At 46.7% G+C, this 19538-nt stretch overlaps 11 non-coding genes and 2 pseudogenes across 11 annotated transcripts; all 13 read left to right on the forward strand.

Annotated features, from left to right (window-relative positions):
• LOC142274054 (U2 spliceosomal RNA) lies at positions 1 to 129 on the forward strand (annotated as a pseudogene; the record flags this gene model as incomplete).
• Positions 130 to 1519: 1390 nt separating this feature from the next.
• LOC142274022 (U2 spliceosomal RNA) lies at positions 1520 to 1710 on the forward strand. The gene has a single exon (XR_012738401.1). It is a non-coding gene; the product is annotated as a U2 spliceosomal RNA (small nuclear RNA).
• Positions 1711 to 3100: 1390 nt separating this feature from the next.
• Positions 3101 to 3291, forward strand: LOC142274034 (U2 spliceosomal RNA). Its single transcript, XR_012738412.1, has one exon. It is a non-coding gene; the product is annotated as a U2 spliceosomal RNA (small nuclear RNA).
• A 1390-nt stretch (positions 3292 to 4681) lies between these two features.
• On the forward strand, positions 4682 to 4872 carry LOC142274046 (U2 spliceosomal RNA). The gene has a single exon (XR_012738423.1). It is a non-coding gene; the product is annotated as a U2 spliceosomal RNA (small nuclear RNA).
• Positions 4873 to 6262: 1390 nt separating this feature from the next.
• Positions 6263 to 6453, forward strand: LOC142274058 (U2 spliceosomal RNA). The gene has a single exon (XR_012738429.1). It is a non-coding gene; the product is annotated as a U2 spliceosomal RNA (small nuclear RNA).
• Positions 6454 to 7843: 1390 nt separating this feature from the next.
• On the forward strand, positions 7844 to 8034 carry LOC142274059 (U2 spliceosomal RNA). Its single transcript, XR_012738430.1, has one exon. It is a non-coding gene; the product is annotated as a U2 spliceosomal RNA (small nuclear RNA).
• A 1387-nt stretch (positions 8035 to 9421) lies between these two features.
• On the forward strand, positions 9422 to 9612 carry LOC142274023 (U2 spliceosomal RNA). The gene has a single exon (XR_012738402.1). It is a non-coding gene; the product is annotated as a U2 spliceosomal RNA (small nuclear RNA).
• A 1389-nt stretch (positions 9613 to 11001) lies between these two features.
• On the forward strand, positions 11002 to 11143 carry LOC142274057 (U2 spliceosomal RNA; annotated as a pseudogene).
• Positions 11144 to 11840: 697 nt separating this feature from the next.
• LOC142274053 (U2 spliceosomal RNA) lies at positions 11841 to 12037 on the forward strand. Its single transcript, XR_012738428.1, has one exon. It is a non-coding gene; the product is annotated as a U2 spliceosomal RNA (small nuclear RNA).
• Positions 12038 to 13424: 1387 nt separating this feature from the next.
• Positions 13425 to 13615, forward strand: LOC142274024 (U2 spliceosomal RNA). The gene has a single exon (XR_012738403.1). It is a non-coding gene; the product is annotated as a U2 spliceosomal RNA (small nuclear RNA).
• A 1390-nt stretch (positions 13616 to 15005) lies between these two features.
• On the forward strand, positions 15006 to 15196 carry LOC142274025 (U2 spliceosomal RNA). The gene has a single exon (XR_012738404.1). It is a non-coding gene; the product is annotated as a U2 spliceosomal RNA (small nuclear RNA).
• A 1393-nt stretch (positions 15197 to 16589) lies between these two features.
• LOC142274026 (U2 spliceosomal RNA) lies at positions 16590 to 16780 on the forward strand. The gene has a single exon (XR_012738405.1). It is a non-coding gene; the product is annotated as a U2 spliceosomal RNA (small nuclear RNA).
• A 1390-nt stretch (positions 16781 to 18170) lies between these two features.
• On the forward strand, positions 18171 to 18361 carry LOC142274027 (U2 spliceosomal RNA). The gene has a single exon (XR_012738406.1). It is a non-coding gene; the product is annotated as a U2 spliceosomal RNA (small nuclear RNA).
• Positions 18362 to 19538: the final 1177 nt, after the last annotated feature.

A 19538-nucleotide genomic window follows, 5' to 3' on the forward strand; every position in this document is an offset into this window, starting at 1 on the left:
GATACGTCCCCTATCTGGGGACCATATATTAAATGGATTTTTAGAACAGGGAGATGGAAAAAGAGCTTGCTCTGTCCACTCCACGCATTGACCTGGTATTGCAGTACCTCCAGGAACGGTGCACCCCTTCTTAACCCAGTTTCCAAAAGCAGAACTCAATTCACCTGATTCATATTAGCCCGATTTAATGAATTGGAAGAAAGCATACGTCTTCATATGCACCTCAATTTGGCCCATTCACTTTTCACACTTCCTCCTTTTGTTTTTTATCTTTCACACTTTTGACTTTCTTTATTCATCCAAATAGCAAACTCATCACCACTCAACCTGACCAACTCGGCTATGTCCCCGTGCTGCAGTTCTCTGTCTTATCTAGATCATTTGCAATTGAATGGAATAGATCCCTTTTGGACAAAGTGGATTCACCTGCTGCTGCAGTGACCACAGGTGTGATAACATCTAGAATTGGCATCTGGTGCGATCTCTCCGCTTCCACTCCAAAGAAAGTTACCTGTTTATTCCTATCATGCATTGGTTTTTGGGGTTTTCTTTGAGTAATGATGATCTCTTTAGTAGTCTGTTGGCGCCCTCTCCTGGAGGAATAGTTTGCTTGCTCTTGGACATTCTAAAAGAGAGGTCATGATAGACATTGAGCTTCTGAGCTCAATTGGGGACAGTCATGGGTGATGAATGTTTGCAACCTACTGCGAAGCCTCATACCGCAATATAAGGAACGTCAAATACTAAGAAAGGGCGGCCTATGAAAGAATTACTACTTTCAATAAGTACACTTAAACGGCTAATTGGGAATAGAAAAACTGTAAAAAGCCCTCTGAGAAAGCCCCCCTCTAACCTTTGATAGTAAGCTTTTCTGTAGTCTGCCTGTTGATGTATTTTCCGTTTGAACTGTGCACAACATGAAGAGACGGAACACTGGCGGCTTGTCACAATGCCCCCCGATGACATCACAATAGCGCTGCTGCCTAGAAAACAAGCTGCGCAGAAGAAGTTGTTCTTTGGGTGGGAGGGTGGGCTAGTGGAAGGAGGGGGCAATCTCTTTTTTTCCCGGGTGGTAGGGGGATGACAGGAGAAGGGAAGCGGGTGGTGAGAAAGGTACAGAGGGCAGGGTTTGGGGGCTGGGAAGGAAAGGGAAAAGATTAGGGTTTGGGGATGATGAAAGGGCTTTCTACGGGTAAGGATGGCAAAGGGTGGCAGTGACGGAAAGTCAGGCAACCTGTCCTGTCCGTCTTTTTGTATCGTGAATTGGAAAGACTGCAAGGGGGAGGGGAGTTGCTTGCGCCCTAAAGGAGGAGTTATTCAGATTCATTGCAGTGGGGGGCGGCGGCTGCAAAACGCACCATTCTTCTTGTTTTGGCTCTGCAAAGCAGCCTTTTCAAGGGTTGGCTTGGGTGACAAAATGTCTTGTGTAGGCGTGGGTTTGTCTCCCTCTCGCTCTCTCTCCCTAAGATGTGTCCGGCATAGGCCAGGGTGCCACTCGAGGCCCAAACCAATTCTGGTTATCGCTTCTCGGCCTTTTGGCTAAGATCAAGTGTAGTATCTGTTCTTATCAGTTTAATATCTGATACGTCCCCTATCTGGGGACCATATATTAAATGGATTTTTAGAACAGGGAGATGGAAAAAGAGCTTGCTCTGTCCACTCCACGCATTGACCTGGTATTGCAGTACCTCCAGGAACGGTGCACCCCTTCTTAACCCAGTTTCCAAAAGCAGAACTCAATTCACCTGATTCATATTAGCCCGATTTAATGAATTGGAAGAAAGCATACGTCTTCATATGCACCTCAATTTGGCCCATTCACTTTTCACACTTCCTCCTTTTGTTTTTTATCTTTCACACTTTTGACTTTCTTTATTCATCCAAATAGCAAACTCATCACCACTCAACCTGACCAACTCGGCTATGTCCCCGTGCTGCAGTTCTCTGTCTTATCTAGATCATTTGCAATTGAATGGAATAGATCCCTTTTGGACAAAGTGGATTCACCTGCTGCTGCAGTGACCACAGGTGTGATAACATCTAGAATTGGCATCTGGTGCGATCTCTCCGCTTCCACTCCAAAGAAAGTTACCTGTTTATTCCTATCATGCATTGGTTTTTGGGGTTTTCTTTGAGTAATGATGATCTCTTTAGTAGTCTGTTGGCGCCCTCTCCTGGAGGAATAGTTTGCTTGCTCTTGGACATTCTAAAAGAGAGGTCATGATAGACATTGAGCTTCTGAGCTCAATTGGGGACAGTCATGGGTGATGAATGTTTGCAACCTACTGCGAAGCCTCATACCGCAATATAAGGAACGTCAAATACTAAGAAAGGGCGGCCTATGAAAGAATTACTACTTTCAATAAGTACACTTAAACGGCTAATTGGGAATAGAAAAACTGTAAAAAGCCCTCTGAGAAAGCCCCCCTCTAACCTTTGATAGTAAGCTTTTCTGTAGTCTGCCTGTTGATGTATTTTCCGTTTGAACTGTGCACAACATGAAGAGACGGAACACTGGCGGCTTGTCACAATGCCCCCCGATGACATCACAATAGCGCTGCTGCCTAGAAAACAAGCTGCGCAGAAGAAGTTGTTCTTTGGGTGGGAGGGTGGGCTAGTGGAAGGAGGGGGCAATCTCTTTTTTTCCCGGGTGGTAGGGGGATGACAGGAGAAGGGAAGCGGGTGGTGAGAAAGGTACAGAGGGCAGGGTTTGGGGGCTGGGAAGGAAAGGGAAAAGATTAGGGTTTGGGGATGATGAAAGGGCTTTCTACGGGTAAGGATGGCAAAGGGTGGCAGTGACGGAAAGTCAGGCAACCTGTCCTGTCCGTCTTTTTGTATCGTGAATTGGAAAGACTGCAAGGGGGAGGGGAGTTGCTTGCGCCCTAAAGGAGGAGTTATTCAGATTCATTGCAGTGGGGGGCGGCGGCTGCAAAACGCACCATTCTTCTTGTTTTGGCTCTGCAAAGCAGCCTTTTCAAGGGTTGGCTTGGGTGACAAAATGTCTTGTGTAGGCGTGGGTTTGTCTCCCTCTCGCTCTCTCTCCCTAAGATGTGTCCGGCATAGGCCAGGGTGCCACTCGAGGCCCAAACCAATTCTGGTTATCGCTTCTCGGCCTTTTGGCTAAGATCAAGTGTAGTATCTGTTCTTATCAGTTTAATATCTGATACGTCCCCTATCTGGGGACCATATATTAAATGGATTTTTAGAACAGGGAGATGGAAAAAGAGCTTGCTCTGTCCACTCCACGCATTGACCTGGTATTGCAGTACCTCCAGGAACGGTGCACCCCTTCTTAACCCAGTTTCCAAAAGCAGAACTCAATTCACCTGATTCATATTAGCCCGATTTAATGAATTGGAAGAAAGCATACGTCTTCATATGCACCTCAATTTGGCCCATTCACTTTTCACACTTCCTCCTTTTGTTTTTTATCTTTCACACTTTTGACTTTCTTTATTCATCCAAATAGCAAACTCATCACCACTCAACCTGACCAACTCGGCTATGTCCCCGTGCTGCAGTTCTCTGTCTTATCTAGATCATTTGCAATTGAATGGAATAGATCCCTTTTGGACAAAGTGGATTCACCTGCTGCTGCAGTGACCACAGGTGTGATAACATCTAGAATTGGCATCTGGTGCGATCTCTCCGCTTCCACTCCAAAGAAAGTTACCTGTTTATTCCTATCATGCATTGGTTTTTGGGGTTTTCTTTGAGTAATGATGATCTCTTTAGTAGTCTGTTGGCGCCCTCTCCTGGAGGAATAGTTTGCTTGCTCTTGGACATTCTAAAAGAGAGGTCATGATAGACATTGAGCTTCTGAGCTCAATTGGGGACAGTCATGGGTGATGAATGTTTGCAACCTACTGCGAAGCCTCATACCGCAATATAAGGAACGTCAAATACTAAGAAAGGGCGGCCTATGAAAGAATTACTACTTTCAATAAGTACACTTAAACGGCTAATTGGGAATAGAAAAACTGTAAAAAGCCCTCTGAGAAAGCCCCCCTCTAACCTTTGATAGTAAGCTTTTCTGTAGTCTGCCTGTTGATGTATTTTCCGTTTGAACTGTGCACAACATGAAGAGACGGAACACTGGCGGCTTGTCACAATGCCCCCCGATGACATCACAATAGCGCTGCTGCCTAGAAAACAAGCTGCGCAGAAGAAGTTGTTCTTTGGGTGGGAGGGTGGGCTAGTGGAAGGAGGGGGCAATCTCTTTTTTTCCCGGGTGGTAGGGGGATGACAGGAGAAGGGAAGCGGGTGGTGAGAAAGGTACAGAGGGCAGGGTTTGGGGGCTGGGAAGGAAAGGGAAAAGATTAGGGTTTGGGGATGATGAAAGGGCTTTCTACGGGTAAGGATGGCAAAGGGTGGCAGTGACGGAAAGTCAGGCAACCTGTCCTGTCCGTCTTTTTGTATCGTGAATTGGAAAGACTGCAAGGGGGAGGGGAGTTGCTTGCGCCCTAAAGGAGGAGTTATTCAGATTCATTGCAGTGGGGGGCGGCGGCTGCAAAACGCACCATTCTTCTTGTTTTGGCTCTGCAAAGCAGCCTTTTCAAGGGTTGGCTTGGGTGACAAAATGTCTTGTGTAGGCGTGGGTTTGTCTCCCTCTCGCTCTCTCTCCCTAAGATGTGTCCGGCATAGGCCAGGGTGCCACTCGAGGCCCAAACCAATTCTGGTTATCGCTTCTCGGCCTTTTGGCTAAGATCAAGTGTAGTATCTGTTCTTATCAGTTTAATATCTGATACGTCCCCTATCTGGGGACCATATATTAAATGGATTTTTAGAACAGGGAGATGGAAAAAGAGCTTGCTCTGTCCACTCCACGCATTGACCTGGTATTGCAGTACCTCCAGGAACGGTGCACCCCTTCTTAACCCAGTTTCCAAAAGCAGAACTCAATTCACCTGATTCATATTAGCCCGATTTAATGAATTGGAAGAAAGCATACGTCTTCATATGCACCTCAATTTGGCCCATTCACTTTTCACACTTCCTCCTTTTGTTTTTTATCTTTCACACTTTTGACTTTCTTTATTCATCCAAATAGCAAACTCATCACCACTCAACCTGACCAACTCGGCTATGTCCCCGTGCTGCAGTTCTCTGTCTTATCTAGATCATTTGCAATTGAATGGAATAGATCCCTTTTGGACAAAGTGGATTCACCTGCTGCTGCAGTGACCACAGGTGTGATAACATCTAGAATTGGCATCTGGTGCGATCTCTCCGCTTCCACTCCAAAGAAAGTTACCTGTTTATTCCTATCATGCATTGGTTTTTGGGGTTTTCTTTGAGTAATGATGATCTCTTTAGTAGTCTGTTGGCGCCCTCTCCTGGAGGAATAGTTTGCTTGCTCTTGGACATTCTAAAAGAGAGGTCATGATAGACATTGAGCTTCTGAGCTCAATTGGGGACAGTCATGGGTGATGAATGTTTGCAACCTACTGCGAAGCCTCATACCGCAATATAAGGAACGTCAAATACTAAGAAAGGGCGGCCTATGAAAGAATTACTACTTTCAATAAGTACACTTAAACGGCTAATTGGGAATAGAAAAACTGTAAAAAGCCCTCTGAGAAAGCCCCCCTCTAACCTTTGATAGTAAGCTTTTCTGTAGTCTGCCTGTTGATGTATTTTCCGTTTGAACTGTGCACAACATGAAGAGACGGAACACTGGCGGCTTGTCACAATGCCCCCCGATGACATCACAATAGCGCTGCTGCCTAGAAAACAAGCTGCGCAGAAGAAGTTGTTCTTTGGGTGGGAGGGTGGGCTAGTGGAAGGAGGGGGCAATCTCTTTTTTTCCCGGGTGGTAGGGGGATGACAGGAGAAGGGAAGCGGGTGGTGAGAAAGGTACAGAGGGCAGGGTTTGGGGGCTGGGAAGGAAAGGGAAAAGATTAGGGTTTGGGGATGATGAAAGGGCTTTCTACGGGTAAGGATGGCAAAGGGTGGCAGTGACGGAAAGTCAGGCAACCTGTCCTGTCCGTCTTTTTGTATCGTGAATTGGAAAGACTGCAAGGGGGAGGGGAGTTGCTTGCGCCCTAAAGGAGGAGTTATTCAGATTCATTGCAGTGGGGGGCGGCGGCTGCAAAACGCACCATTCTTCTTGTTTTGGCTCTGCAAAGCAGCCTTTTCAAGGGTTGGCTTGGGTGACAAAATGTCTTGTGTAGGCGTGGGTTTGTCTCCCTCTCGCTCTCTCTCCCTAAGATGTGTCCGGCATAGGCCAGGGTGCCACTCGAGGCCCAAACCAATTCTGGTTATCGCTTCTCGGCCTTTTGGCTAAGATCAAGTGTAGTATCTGTTCTTATCAGTTTAATATCTGATACGTCCCCTATCTGGGGACCATATATTAAATGGATTTTTAGAACAGGGAGATGGAAAAAGAGCTTGCTCTGTCCACTCCACGCATTGACCTGGTATTGCAGTACCTCCAGGAACGGTGCACCCCTTCTTAACCCAGTTTCCAAAAGCAGAACTCAATTCACCTGATTCATATTAGCCCGATTTAATGAATTGGAAGAAAGCATACGTCTTCATATGCACCTCAATTTGGCCCATTCACTTTTCACACTTCCTCCTTTTGTTTTTTATCTTTCACACTTTTGACTTTCTTTATTCATCCAAATAGCAAACTCATCACCACTCAACCTGACCAACTCGGCTATGTCCCCGTGCTGCAGTTCTCTGTCTTATCTAGATCATTTGCAATTGAATGGAATAGATCCCTTTTGGACAAAGTGGATTCACCTGCTGCTGCAGTGACCACAGGTGTGATAACATCTAGAATTGGCATCTGGTGCGATCTCTCCGCTTCCACTCCAAAGAAAGTTACCTGTTTATTCCTATCATGCATTGGTTTTTGGGGTTTTCTTTGAGTAATGATGATCTCTTTAGTAGTCTGTTGGCGCCCTCTCCTGGAGGAATAGTTTGCTTGCTCTTGGACATTCTAAAAGAGAGGTCATGATAGACATTGAGCTTCTGAGCTCAACTGGGGACAGTCATGGGTGATGAATGTTTGCAACCTACTGCGAAGCCTCATACCGCAATATAAGGAACGTCAAATACTAAGAAAGGGCGGCCTATGAAAGAATTACTACTTTCAATAAGTACACTTAAACGGCTAATTGGGAATAGAAAAACTGTAAAAAGCCCTCTGAGAAAGCCCCCCTCTAACCTTTGATAGTAAGCTTTTCTGTAGTCTGCCTGTTGATGTATTTTCCGTTTGAACTGTGCACAACATGAAGAGACGGAACACTGGCGGCTTGTCACAATGCCCCCCGATGACATCACAATAGCGCTGCTGCCTAGAAAACAAGCTGCGCAGAAGAAGTTGTTCTTTGGGTGGGAGGGTGGGCTAGTGGAAGGAGGGGGCAATCTCTTTTTTTCCCGGGTGGTAGGGGGATGACAGGAGAAGGGAAGCGGGTGGTGAGAAAGGTACAGAGGGCAGGGTTTGGGGGCTGGGAAGGAAAGGGAAAAGATTAGGGTTTGGGGATGATGAAAGGGCTTTCTACGGGTAAGGATGGCAAAGGGTGGCAGTGACGGAAAGTCAGGCAACCTGTCCTGTCCGTCTTTTTGTATCGTGAATTGGAAAGACTGCAAGGGGGAGGGGAGTTGCTTGCGCCCTAAAGGAGGAGTTATTCAGATTCATTGCAGTGGGGGGCGGCGGCTGCAAAACGCACCATTCTTCTTGTTTTGGCTCTGCAAAGCAGCCTTTTCAAGGGTTGGCTTGGGTGACAAAATGTCTTGTGTAGGCGTGGGTTTGTCTCCCTCTCGCTCTCTCTCCCTAAGATGTGTCCGGCATAGGCCAGGGTGCCACTCGAGGCCCAAACCAATTCTGGTTATCGCTTCTCGGCCTTTTGGCTAAGATCAAGTGTAGTATCTGTTCTTATCAGTTTAATATCTGATACGTCCCCTATCTGGGGACCATATATTAAATGGATTTTTAGAACAGGGAGATGGAAAAAGAGCTTGCTCTGTCCACTCCACGCATTGACCTGGTATTGCAGTACCTCCAGGAACGGTGCACCCCTTCTTAACCCAGTTTCCAAAAGCAGAACTCAATTCACCTGATTCATATTAGCCCGATTTAATGAATTGGAAGAAAGCATACGTCTTCATATGCACCTCAATTTGGCCCATTCACTTTTCACACTTCCTCCTTTTGTTTTTTATCTTTCACACTTTTGACTTTCTTTATTCATCCAAATAGCAAACTCATCACCACTCAACCTGACCAACTCGGCTATGTCCCCGTGCTGCAGTTCTCTGTCTTATCTAGATCATTTGCAATTGAATGGAATAGATCCCTTTTGGACAAAGTGGATTCACCTGCTGCTGCAGTGACCACAGGTGTGATAACATCTAGAATTGGCATCTGGTGCGATCTCTCCGCTTCCACTCCAAAGAAAGTTACCTGTTTATTCCTATCATGCATTGGTTTTTGGGGTTTTCTTTGAGTAATGATGATCTCTTTAGTAGTCTGTTGGCGCCCTCTCCTGGAGGAATAGTTTGCTTGCTCTTGGACATTCTAAAAGAGAGGTCATGATAGACATTGAGCTTCTGAGCTCAATTGGGGACAGTCATGGGTGATGAATGTTTGCAACCTACTGCGAAGCCTCATACCGCAATATAAGGAACGTCAAATACTAAGAAAGGGCGGCCTATGAAAGAATTACTACTTTCAATAAGTACACTTAAACGGCTAATTGGGAATAGAAAAACTGTAAAAAGCCCTCTGAGAAAGCCCCCCTCTAACCTTTGATAGTAAGCTTTTCTGTAGTCTGCCTGTTGATGTATTTTCCGTTTGAACTGTGCACAACATGAAGAGACGGAACACTGGCGGCTTGTCACAATGCCCCCCGATGACATCACAATAGCGCTGCTGCCTAGAAAACAAGCTGCGCAGAAGAAGTTGTTCTTTGGGTGGGAGGGTGGGCTAGTGGAAGGAGGGGGCAATCTCTTTTTTTCCCGGGTGGTAGGGGGATGACAGGAGAAGGGAAGCGGGTGGTGAGAAAGGTACAGAGGGCAGGGTTTGGGGGCTGGGAAGGAAAGGGAAAAGATTAGGGTTTGGGGATGATGAAAGGGCTTTCTACGGGTAAGGATGGCAAAGGGTGGCAGTGACGGAAAGTCAGGCAACCTGTCCTGTCCGTCTTTTTGTATCGTGAATTGGAAAGACTGCAAGGGGGAGGGGAGTTGCTTGCGCCCTAAAGGAGGAGTTATTCAGATTCATTGCAGTGGGCGGCGGCTGCAAAACGCACCATTCTTCTTGTTTTGGCTCTGCAAAGCAGCCTTTTCAAGGGTTGGCTTGGGTGACAAAATGTCTTGTGTAGGCGTGGGTTTGTCTCCCTCTCGCTCTCTCTCCCTAAGATGTGTCCGGCATAGGCCAGGGTGCCACTCGAGGCCCAAACCAATTCTGGTTATCGCTTCTCGGCCTTTTGGCTAAGATCAAGTGTAGTATCTGTTCTTATCAGTTTAATATCTGATACGTCCCCTATCTGGGGACCATATATTAAATGGATTTTTAGAACAGGGAGATGGAAAAAGAGCTTGCTCTGTCCACTCCACGCATTGACCTGGTATTGCAGTACCTCCAGGAACGGTGCACCCCTTCTTAACCCAGTTTCCAAAAGCAGAACTCAATTCACCTGATTCATATTAGCCCGATTTAATGAATTGGAAGAAAGCATACGTCTTCATATGCACCTCAATTTGGCCCATTCACTTTTCACACTTCCTCCTTTTGTTTTTTATCTTTCACACTTTTGACTTTCTTTATTCATCCAAATAGCAAACTCATCACCACTCAACCTGACCAACTCGGCTATGTCCCCGTGCTGCAGTTCTCTGTCTTATCTAGATCATTTGCAATTGAATGGAATAGATCCCTTTTGGACAAAGTGGATTCACCTGCTGCTGCAGTGACCACAGGTGTGATAACATCTAGAATTGGCATCTGGTGCGATCTCTCCGCTTCCACTCCAAAGAAAGTTACCTGTTTATTCCTATCATGCATTGGTTTTTGGGGTTTTCTTTGAGTAATGATGATCTCTTTAGTAGTCTGTTGGCGCCCTCTCCTGGAGGAATAGTTTGCTTGCTCTTGGACATTCTAAAAGAGAGGTCATGATAGACATTGAGCTTCTGAGCTCAATTGGGGACAGTCATGGGTGATGAATGTTTGCAACCTACTGCGAAGCCTCATACCGCAATATAAGGAACGTCAAATACTAAGAAAGGGCGGCCTATGAAAGAATTACTACTTTCAATAAGTACACTTAAACGGCTAATTGGGAATAGAAAAACTGTAAAAAGCCCTCTGAGAAAGCCCCCCTCTAACCTTTGATAGTAAGCTTTTCTGTAGTCTGCCTGTTGATGTATTTTCCGTTTGAACTGTGCACAACATGAAGAGACGGAACACTGGCGGCTTGTCACAATGCCCCCCGATGACATCACAATAGCGCTGCTGCCTAGAAAACAAGCTGCGCAGAAGAAGTTGTTCTTTGGGTGGGAGGGTGGGCTAGTGGAAGGAGGGGGCAATCTCTTTTTTTCCCGGGTGGTAGGGGGATGACAGGAGAAGGGAAGCGGGTGGTGAGAAAGGTACAGAGGGCAGGGTTTGGGGGCTGGGAAGGAAAGGGAAAAGATTAGGGTTTGGGGATGATGAAAGGGCTTTCTACGGGTAAGGATGGCAAAGGGTGGCAGTGACGGAAAGTCAGGCAACCTGTCCTGTCCGTCTTTTTGTATCGTGAATTGGAAAGACTGCAAGGGGGAGGGGAGTTGCTTGCGCCCTAAAGGAGGAGTTATTCAGATTCATTGCAGTGGGGGCGGCGGCTGCAAAACGCACCATTCTTCTTGTTTTGGCTCTGCAAAGCAGCCTTTTCAAGGGTTGGCTTGGGTGACAAAATGTCTTGTGTAGGCGTGGGTTTGTCTCCCTCTCGCTCTCTCTCCCTAAGATGTGTCCGGCATAGGCCAGGGTGCCACTCGAGGCCCAAACCAATTCTGGTTATCGCTTCTCGGCCTTTTGGCTAAGATCAAGTGTAGTATCGTTCGAAAAGGTGGTTTAAGGCTCCGGCCACCTTAGTACAATGATGCAATGCACACTGGAAGGTTGCACTTGTTAGTACTTTGGGAGGATAGTATATCCATCTAGAGGAAACCATGGCCCTACCAGGATTGAGGCTATTAGACTGAGTAAGTGTGGGGGTTATGGTGCAATGTGCCCCAGGAATGGACACCCTGGAGGGAGTCTGAACTTGCTAGGTTGGGACCCTGGTAAGCCTCAGACTCTGTCGCACGCCGCGCCTTGCCTATTCATACTTTCCAAGCATATTGCCCTATCCTGGCCTTCTGGCTAAGAAGGGAAATTTTTATAATCCCGGTCGGAGGTCCGGTCAGCTTTGGGCTGAGAAACCAACACCCGGTTGGAGGTCCGGGTCAGCTTTGGCTGAGAAACCAACACCCGGTTGGAGGTCCGGTTAGCCTTGGGCTGAGAAACCAACACCCGGTTGGAGGTCCGGTCAGCCTTGGGCTGAGAAACCAACACCCGGTTGGAGGTCCGGTCAGCCTTGGGCTGAGAAACTAACACCGGTTGACGGTCCGGGCAGTCTCGGCTGCGAAACCAACGACTAGTAGCTCCCTACTCCACTTGGGTAAGATGCCTCGGTGGACGCTGGGAGCAACAACAAGGCTCAACCAGGCTTCGGCTTGGGGGAGCACCGAAGATCCCTGACCCTTGCTGTGGCCTTCTGGCTCGGAGGGACGGGGTTGATTTTTGGGGATCCTCTTCTCACGGAGGGGTCCACACGAATCCTAGCCTTTGCACTGTTTTTGGTGTGACTTCGGTCATGCATTTTTGCGGTGCTTTGGAAAGCTTCATTAAATCAAAAAATCTGTTCTTATCAGTTTAATATCTGATACGTCCCCTATCTGGGGACCATATATTAAATGGATTTTTAGAACAGGGAGATGGAAAAAGAGCTTGCTCTGTCCACTCCACGCATTGACCTGGTATTGCAGTACCTCCAGGAACGGTGCACCCCTTCTTAACCCAGTTTCCAAAAGCAGAACTCAATTCACCTGATTCATATTAGCCCGATTTAATGAATTGGAAGAAAGCATACGTCTTCATATGCACCTCAATTTGGCCCATTCACTTTTCACACTTCCTCCTTTTGTTTTTTATCTTTCACACTTTTGACTTTCTTTATTCATCCAAATAGCAAACTCATCACCACTCAACCTGACCAACTCGGCTATGTCCCCGTGCTGCAGTTCTCTGTCTTATCTAGATCATTTGCAATTGAATGGAATAGATCCCTTTTGGACAAAGTGGATTCACCTGCTGCTGCAGTGACCACAGGTGTGATAACATCTAGAATTGGCATCTGGTGCGATCTCTCCGCTTCCACTCCAAAGAAAGTTACCTGTTTATTCCTATCATGCATTGGTTTTTGGGGTTTTCTTTGAGTAATGATGATCTCTTTAGTAGTCTGTTGGCGCCCTCTCCTGGAGGAATAGTTTGCTTGCTCTTGGACATTCTAAAAGAGAGGTCATGATAGACATTGAGCTTCTGAGCTCAATTGGGGACAGTCATGGGTGATGAATGTTTGCAACCTACTGCGAAGCCTCATACCGCAATATAAGGAACGTCAAATACTAAGAAAGGGCGGCCTATGAAAGAATTACTACTTTCAATAAGTACACTTAAACGGCTAATTGGGAATAGAAAAACTGTAAAAAGCCCTCTGAGAAAGCCCCCCTCTAACCTTTGATAGTAAGCTTTTCTGTAGTCTGCCTGTTGATGTATTTTCCGTTTGAACTGTGCACAACATGAAGAGACGGAACACTGGCGGCTTGTCACAATGCCCCCCGATGACATCACAATAGCGCTGCTGCCTAGAAAACAAGCTGCGCAGAAGAAGTTGTTCTTTGGGTGGGAGGGTGGGCTAGTGGAAGGAGGGGGCAATCTCTTTTTTTCCCGGGTGGTAGGGGGATGACAGGAGAAGGGAAGCGGGTGGTGAGAAAGGTACAGAGGGCAGGGTTTGGGGGCTGGGAAGGAAAGGGAAAAGATTAGGGTTTGGGGATGATGAAAGGGCTTTCTACGGGTAAGGATGGCAAAGGGTGGCAGTGACGGAAAGTCAGGCAACCTGTCCTGTCCGTCTTTTTGTATCGTGAATTGGAAAGACTGCAAGGGGGAGGGGAGTTGCTTGCGCCCTAAAGGAGGAGTTATTCAGATTCATTGCAGTGGGCGGCGGCTGCAAAACGCACCATTCTTCTTGTTTTGGCTCTGCAAAGCAGCCTTTTCAAGGGTTGGCTTGGGTGACAAAATGTCTTGTGTAGGCGTGGGTTTGTCTCCCTCTCGCTCTCTCTCCCTAAGATGTGTCCGGCATAGGCCAGGGTGCCACTCGAGGCCCAAACCAATTCTGGTTATCGCTTCTCGGCCTTTTGGCTAAGATCAAGTGTAGTATCTGTTCTTATCAGTTTAATATCTGATACGTCCCCTATCTGGGGACCATATATTAAATGGATTTTTAGAACAGGGAGATGGAAAAAGAGCTTGCTCTGTCCACTCCACGCATTGACCTGGTATTGCAGTACCTCCAGGAACGGTGCACCCCTTCTTAACCCAGTTTCCAAAAGCAGAACTCAATTCACCTGATTCATATTAGCCCGATTTAATGAATTGGAAGAAAGCATACGTCTTCATATGCACCTCAATTTGGCCCATTCACTTTTCACACTTCCTCCTTTTGTTTTTTATCTTTCACACTTTTGACTTTCTTTATTCATCCAAATAGCAAACTCATCACCACTCAACCTGACCAACTCGGCTATGTCCCCGTGCTGCAGTTCTCTGTCTTATCTAGATCATTTGCAATTGAATGGAATAGATCCCTTTTGGACAAAGTGGATTCACCTGCTGCTGCAGTGACCACAGGTGTGATAACATCTAGAATTGGCATCTGGTGCGATCTCTCCGCTTCCACTCCAAAGAAAGTTACCTGTTTATTCCTATCATGCATTGGTTTTTGGGGTTTTCTTTGAGTAATGATGATCTCTTTAGTAGTCTGTTGGCGCCCTCTCCTGGAGGAATAGTTTGCTTGCTCTTGGACATTCTAAAAGAGAGGTCATGATAGACATTGAGCTTCTGAGCTCAATTGGGGACAGTCATGGGTGATGAATGTTTGCAACCTACTGCGAAGCCTCATACCGCAATATAAGGAACGTCAAATACTAAGAAAGGGCGGCCTATGAAAGAATTACTACTTTCAATAAGTACACTTAAACGGCTAATTGGGAATAGAAAAACTGTAAAAAGCCCTCTGAGAAAGCCCCCCTCTAACCTTTGATAGTAAGCTTTTCTGTAGTCTGCCTGTTGATGTATTTTCCGTTTGAACTGTGCACAACATGAAGAGACGGAACACTGGCGGCTTGTCACAATGCCCCCCGATGACATCACAATAGCGCTGCTGCCTAGAAAACAAGCTGCGCAGAAGAAGTTGTTCTTTGGGTGGGAGGGTGGGCTAGTGGAAGGAGGGGGCAATCTCTTTTTTTCCCGGGTGGTAGGGGGATGACAGGAGAAGGGAAGCGGGTGGTGAGAAAGGTACAGAGGGCAGGGTTTGGGGGCTGGGAAGGAAAGGGAAAAGATTAGGGTTTGGGGATGATGAAAGGGCTTTCTACGGGTAAGGATGGCAAAGGGTGGCAGTGACGGAAAGTCAGGCAACCTGTCCTGTCCGTCTTTTTGTATCGTGAATTGGAAAGACTGCAAGGGGGAGGGGAGTTGCTTGCGCCCTAAAGGAGGAGTTATTCAGATTCATTGCAGTGGGGGGCGGCGGCTGCAAAACGCACCATTCTTCTTGTTTTGGCTCTGCAAAGCAGCCTTTTCAAGGGTTGGCTTGGGTGACAAAATGTCTTGTGTAGGCGTGGGTTTGTCTCCCTCTCGCTCTCTCTCCCTAAGATGTGTCCGGCATAGGCCAGGGTGCCACTCGAGGCCCAAACCAATTCTGGTTATCGCTTCTCGGCCTTTTGGCTAAGATCAAGTGTAGTATCTGTTCTTATCAGTTTAATATCTGATACGTCCCCTATCTGGGGACCATATATTAAATGGATTTTTAGAACAGGGAGATGGAAAAAGAGCTTGCTCTGTCCACTCCACGCATTGACCTGGTATTGCAGTACCTCCAGGAACGGTGCACCCCTTCTTAACCCAGTTTCCAAAAGCAGAACTCAATTCACCTGATTCATATTAGCCCGATTTAATGAATTGGAAGAAAGCATACGTCTTCATATGCACCTCAATTTGGCCCATTCACTTTTCACACTTCCTCCTTTTGTTTTTTATCTTTCACACTTTTGACTTTCTTTATTCATCCAAATAGCAAACTCATCACCACTCAACCTGACCAACTCGGCTATGTCCCCGTGCTGCAGTTCTCTGTCTTATCTAGATCATTTGCAATTGAATGGAATAGATCCCTTTTGGACAAAGTGGATTCACCTGCTGCTGCAGTGACCACAGGTGTGATAACATCTAGAATTGGCATCTGGTGCGATCTCTCCGCTTCCACTCCAAAGAAAGTTACCTGTTTATTCCTATCATGCATTGGTTTTTTTTGGGGTTTTCTTTGAGTAATGATGATCTCTTTAGTAGTCTGTTGGCGCCCTCTCCTGGAGGAATAGTTTGCTTGCTCTTGGACATTCTAAAAGAGAGGTCATGATAGACATTGAGCTTCTGAGCTCAATTGGGGACAGTCATGGGTGATGAATGTTTGCAACCTACTGCGAAGCCTCATACCGCAATATAAGGAACGTCAAATACTAAGAAAGGGCGGCCTATGAAAGAATTACTACTTTCAATAAGTACACTTAAACGGCTAATTGGGAATAGAAAAACTGTAAAAAGCCCTCTGAGAAAGCCCCCCTCTAACCTTTGATAGTAAGCTTTTCTGTAGTCTGCCTGTTGATGTATTTTCCGTTTGAACTGTGCACAACATGAAGAGACGGAACACTGGCGGCTTGTCACAATGCCCCCCGATGACATCACAATAGCGCTGCTGCCTAGAAAACAAGCTGCGCAGAAGAAGTTGTTCTTTGGGTGGGAGGGTGGGCTAGTGGAAGGAGGGGGCAATCTCTTTTTTTCCCGGGTGGTAGGGGGATGACAGGAGAAGGGAAGCGGGTGGTGAGAAAGGTACAGAGGGCAGGGTTTGGGGGCTGGGAAGGAAAGGGAAAAGATTAGGGTTTGGGGATGATGAAAGGGCTTTCTACGGGTAAGGATGGCAAAGGGTGGCAGTGACGGAAAGTCAGGCAACCTGTCCTGTCCGTCTTTTTGTATCGTGAATTGGAAAGACTGCAAGGGGGAGGGGAGTTGCTTGCGCCCTAAAGGAGGAGTTATTCAGATTCATTGCAGTGGGGGGCGGCGGCTGCAAAACGCACCATTCTTCTTGTTTTGGCTCTGCAAAGCAGCCTTTTCAAGGGTTGGCTTGGGTGACAAAATGTCTTGTGTAGGCGTGGGTTTGTCTCCCTCTCGCTCTCTCTCCCTAAGATGTGTCCGGCATAGGCCAGGGTGCCACTCGAGGCCCAAACCAATTCTGGTTATCGCTTCTCGGCCTTTTGGCTAAGATCAAGTGTAGTATCTGTTCTTATCAGTTTAATATCTGATACGTCCCCTATCTGGGGACCATATATTAAATGGATTTTTAGAACAGGGAGATGGAAAAAGAGCTTGCTCTGTCCACTCCACGCATTGACCTGGTATTGCAGTACCTCCAGGAACGGTGCACCCCTTCTTAACCCAGTTTCCAAAAGCAGAACTCAATTCACCTGATTCATATTAGCCCGATTTAATGAATTGGAAGAAAGCATACGTCTTCATATGCACCTCAATTTGGCCCATTCACTTTTCACACTTCCTCCTTTTGTTTTTTATCTTTCACACTTTTGACTTTCTTTATTCATCCAAATAGCAAACTCATCACCACTCAACCTGACCAACTCGGCTATGTCCCCGTGCTGCAGTTCTCTGTCTTATCTAGATCATTTGCAATTGAATGGAATAGATCCCTTTTGGACAAAGTGGATTCACCTGCTGCTGCAGTGACCACAGGTGTGATAACATCTAGAATTGGCATCTGGTGCGATCTCTCCGCTTCCACTCCAAAGAAAGTTACCTGTTTATTCCTATCATGCATTGGTTTTTGGGGTTTTCTTTGAGTAATGATGATCTCTTTAGTAGTCTGTTGGCGCCCTCTCCTGGAGGAATAGTTTGCTTGCTCTTGGACATTCTAAAAGAGAGGTCATGATAGACATTGAGCTTCTGAGCTCAATTGGGGACAGTCATGGGTGATGAATGTTTGCAACCTACTGCGAAGCCTCATACCGCAATATAAGGAACGTCAAATACTAAGAAAGGGCGGCCTATGAAAGAATTACTACTTTCAATAAGTACACTTAAACGGCTAATTGGGAATAGAAAAACTGTAAAAAGCCCTCTGAGAAAGCCCCCCTCTAACCTTTGATAGTAAGCTTTTCTGTAGTCTGCCTGTTGATGTATTTTCCGTTTGAACTGTGCACAACATGAAGAGACGGAACACTGGCGGCTTGTCACAATGCCCCCCGATGACATCACAATAGCGCTGCTGCCTAGAAAACAAGCTGCGCAGAAGAAGTTGTTCTTTGGGTGGGAGGGTGGGCTAGTGGAAGGAGGGGGCAATCTCTTTTTTTCCCGGGTGGTAGGGGGATGACAGGAGAAGGGAAGCGGGTGGTGAGAAAGGTACAGAGGGCAGGGTTTGGGGGCTGGGAAGGAAAGGGAAAAGATTAGGGTTTGGGGATGATGAAAGGGCTTTCTACGGGTAAGGATGGCAAAGGGTGGCAGTGACGGAAAGTCAGGCAACCTGTCCTGTCCGTCTTTTTGTATCGTGAATTGGAAAGACTGCAAGGGGGAGGGGAGTTGCTTGCGCCCTAAAGGAGGAGTTATTCAGATTCATTGCAGTGGGGGGCGGCGGCTGCAAAACGCACCATTCTTCTTGTTTTGGCTCTGCAAAGCAGCCTTTTCAAGGGTTGGCTTGGGTGACAAAATGTCTTGTGTAGGCGTGGGTTTGTCTCCCTCTCGCTCTCTCTCCCTAAGATGTGTCCGGCATAGGCCAGGGTGCCACTCGAGGCCCAAACCAATTCTGGTTATCGCTTCTCGGCCTTTTGGCTAAGATCAAGTGTAGTATCTGTTCTTATCAGTTTAATATCTGATACGTCCCCTATCTGGGGACCATATATTAAATGGATTTTTAGAACAGGGAGATGGAAAAAGAGCTTGCTCTGTCCACTCCACGCATTGACCTGGTATTGCAGTACCTCCAGGAACGGTGCACCCCTTCTTAACCCAGTTTCCAAAAGCAGAACTCAATTCACCTGATTCATATTAGCCCGATTTAATGAATTGGAAGAAAGCATACGTCTTCATATGCACCTCAATTTGGCCCATTCACTTTTCACACTTCCTCCTTTTGTTTTTTATCTTTCACACTTTTGACTTTCTTTATTCATCCAAATAGCAAACTCATCACCACTCAACCTGACCAACTCGGCTATGTCCCCGTGCTGCAGTTCTCTGTCTTATCTAGATCATTTGCAATTGAATGGAATAGATCCCTTTTGGACAAAGTGGATTCACCTGCTGCTGCAGTGACCACAGGTGTGATAACATCTAGAATTGGCATCTGGTGCGATCTCTCCGCTTCCACTCCAAAGAAAGTTACCTGTTTATTCCTATCATGCATTGGTTTTTGGGGTTTTCTTTGAGTAATGATGATCTCTTTAGTAGTCTGTTGGCGCCCTCTCCTGGAGGAATAGTTTGCTTGCTCTTGGACATTCTAAAAGAGAGGTCATGATAGACATTGAGCTTCTGAGCTCAATTGGGGACAGTCATGGGTGATGAATGTTTGCAACCTACTGCGAAGCCTCATACCGCAATATAAGGAACGTCAAATACTAAGAAAGGGCGGCCTATGAAAGAATTACTACTTTCAATAAGTACACTTAAACGGCTAATTGGGAATAGAAAAACTGTAAAAAGCCCTCTGAGAAAGCCCCCCTCTAACCTTTGATAGTAAGCTTTTCTGTAGTCTGCCTGTTGATGTATTTTCCGTTTGAACTGTGCACAACATGAAGAGACGGAACACTGGCGGCTTGTCACAATGCCCCCCGATGACATCACAATAGCGCTGCTGCCTAGAAAACAAGCTGCGCAGAAGAAGTTGTTCTTTGGGTGGGAGGGTGGGCTAGTGGAAGGAGGGGGCAATCTCTTTTTTTCCCGGGTGGTAGGGGGATGACAGGAGAAGGGAAGCGGGTGGTGAGAAAGGTACAGAGGGCAGGGTTTGGGGGCTGGGAAGGAAAGGGAAAAGATTAGGGTTTGGGGATGATGAAAGGGCTTTCTACGGGTAAGGATGGCAAAGGGTGGCAGTGACGGAAAGTCAGGCAACCTGTCCTGTCCGTCTTTTTGTATCGTGAATTGGAAAGACTGCAAGGGGGAGGGGAGTTGCTTGCGCCCTAAA

Source organism: Anomaloglossus baeobatrachus, unplaced genomic scaffold (assembly GCF_048569485.1).
Source record: "Anomaloglossus baeobatrachus isolate aAnoBae1 unplaced genomic scaffold, aAnoBae1.hap1 Scaffold_3665, whole genome shotgun sequence".
Classification (NCBI taxonomy): Eukaryota; Metazoa; Chordata; class Amphibia; order Anura; family Aromobatidae; genus Anomaloglossus; species Anomaloglossus baeobatrachus.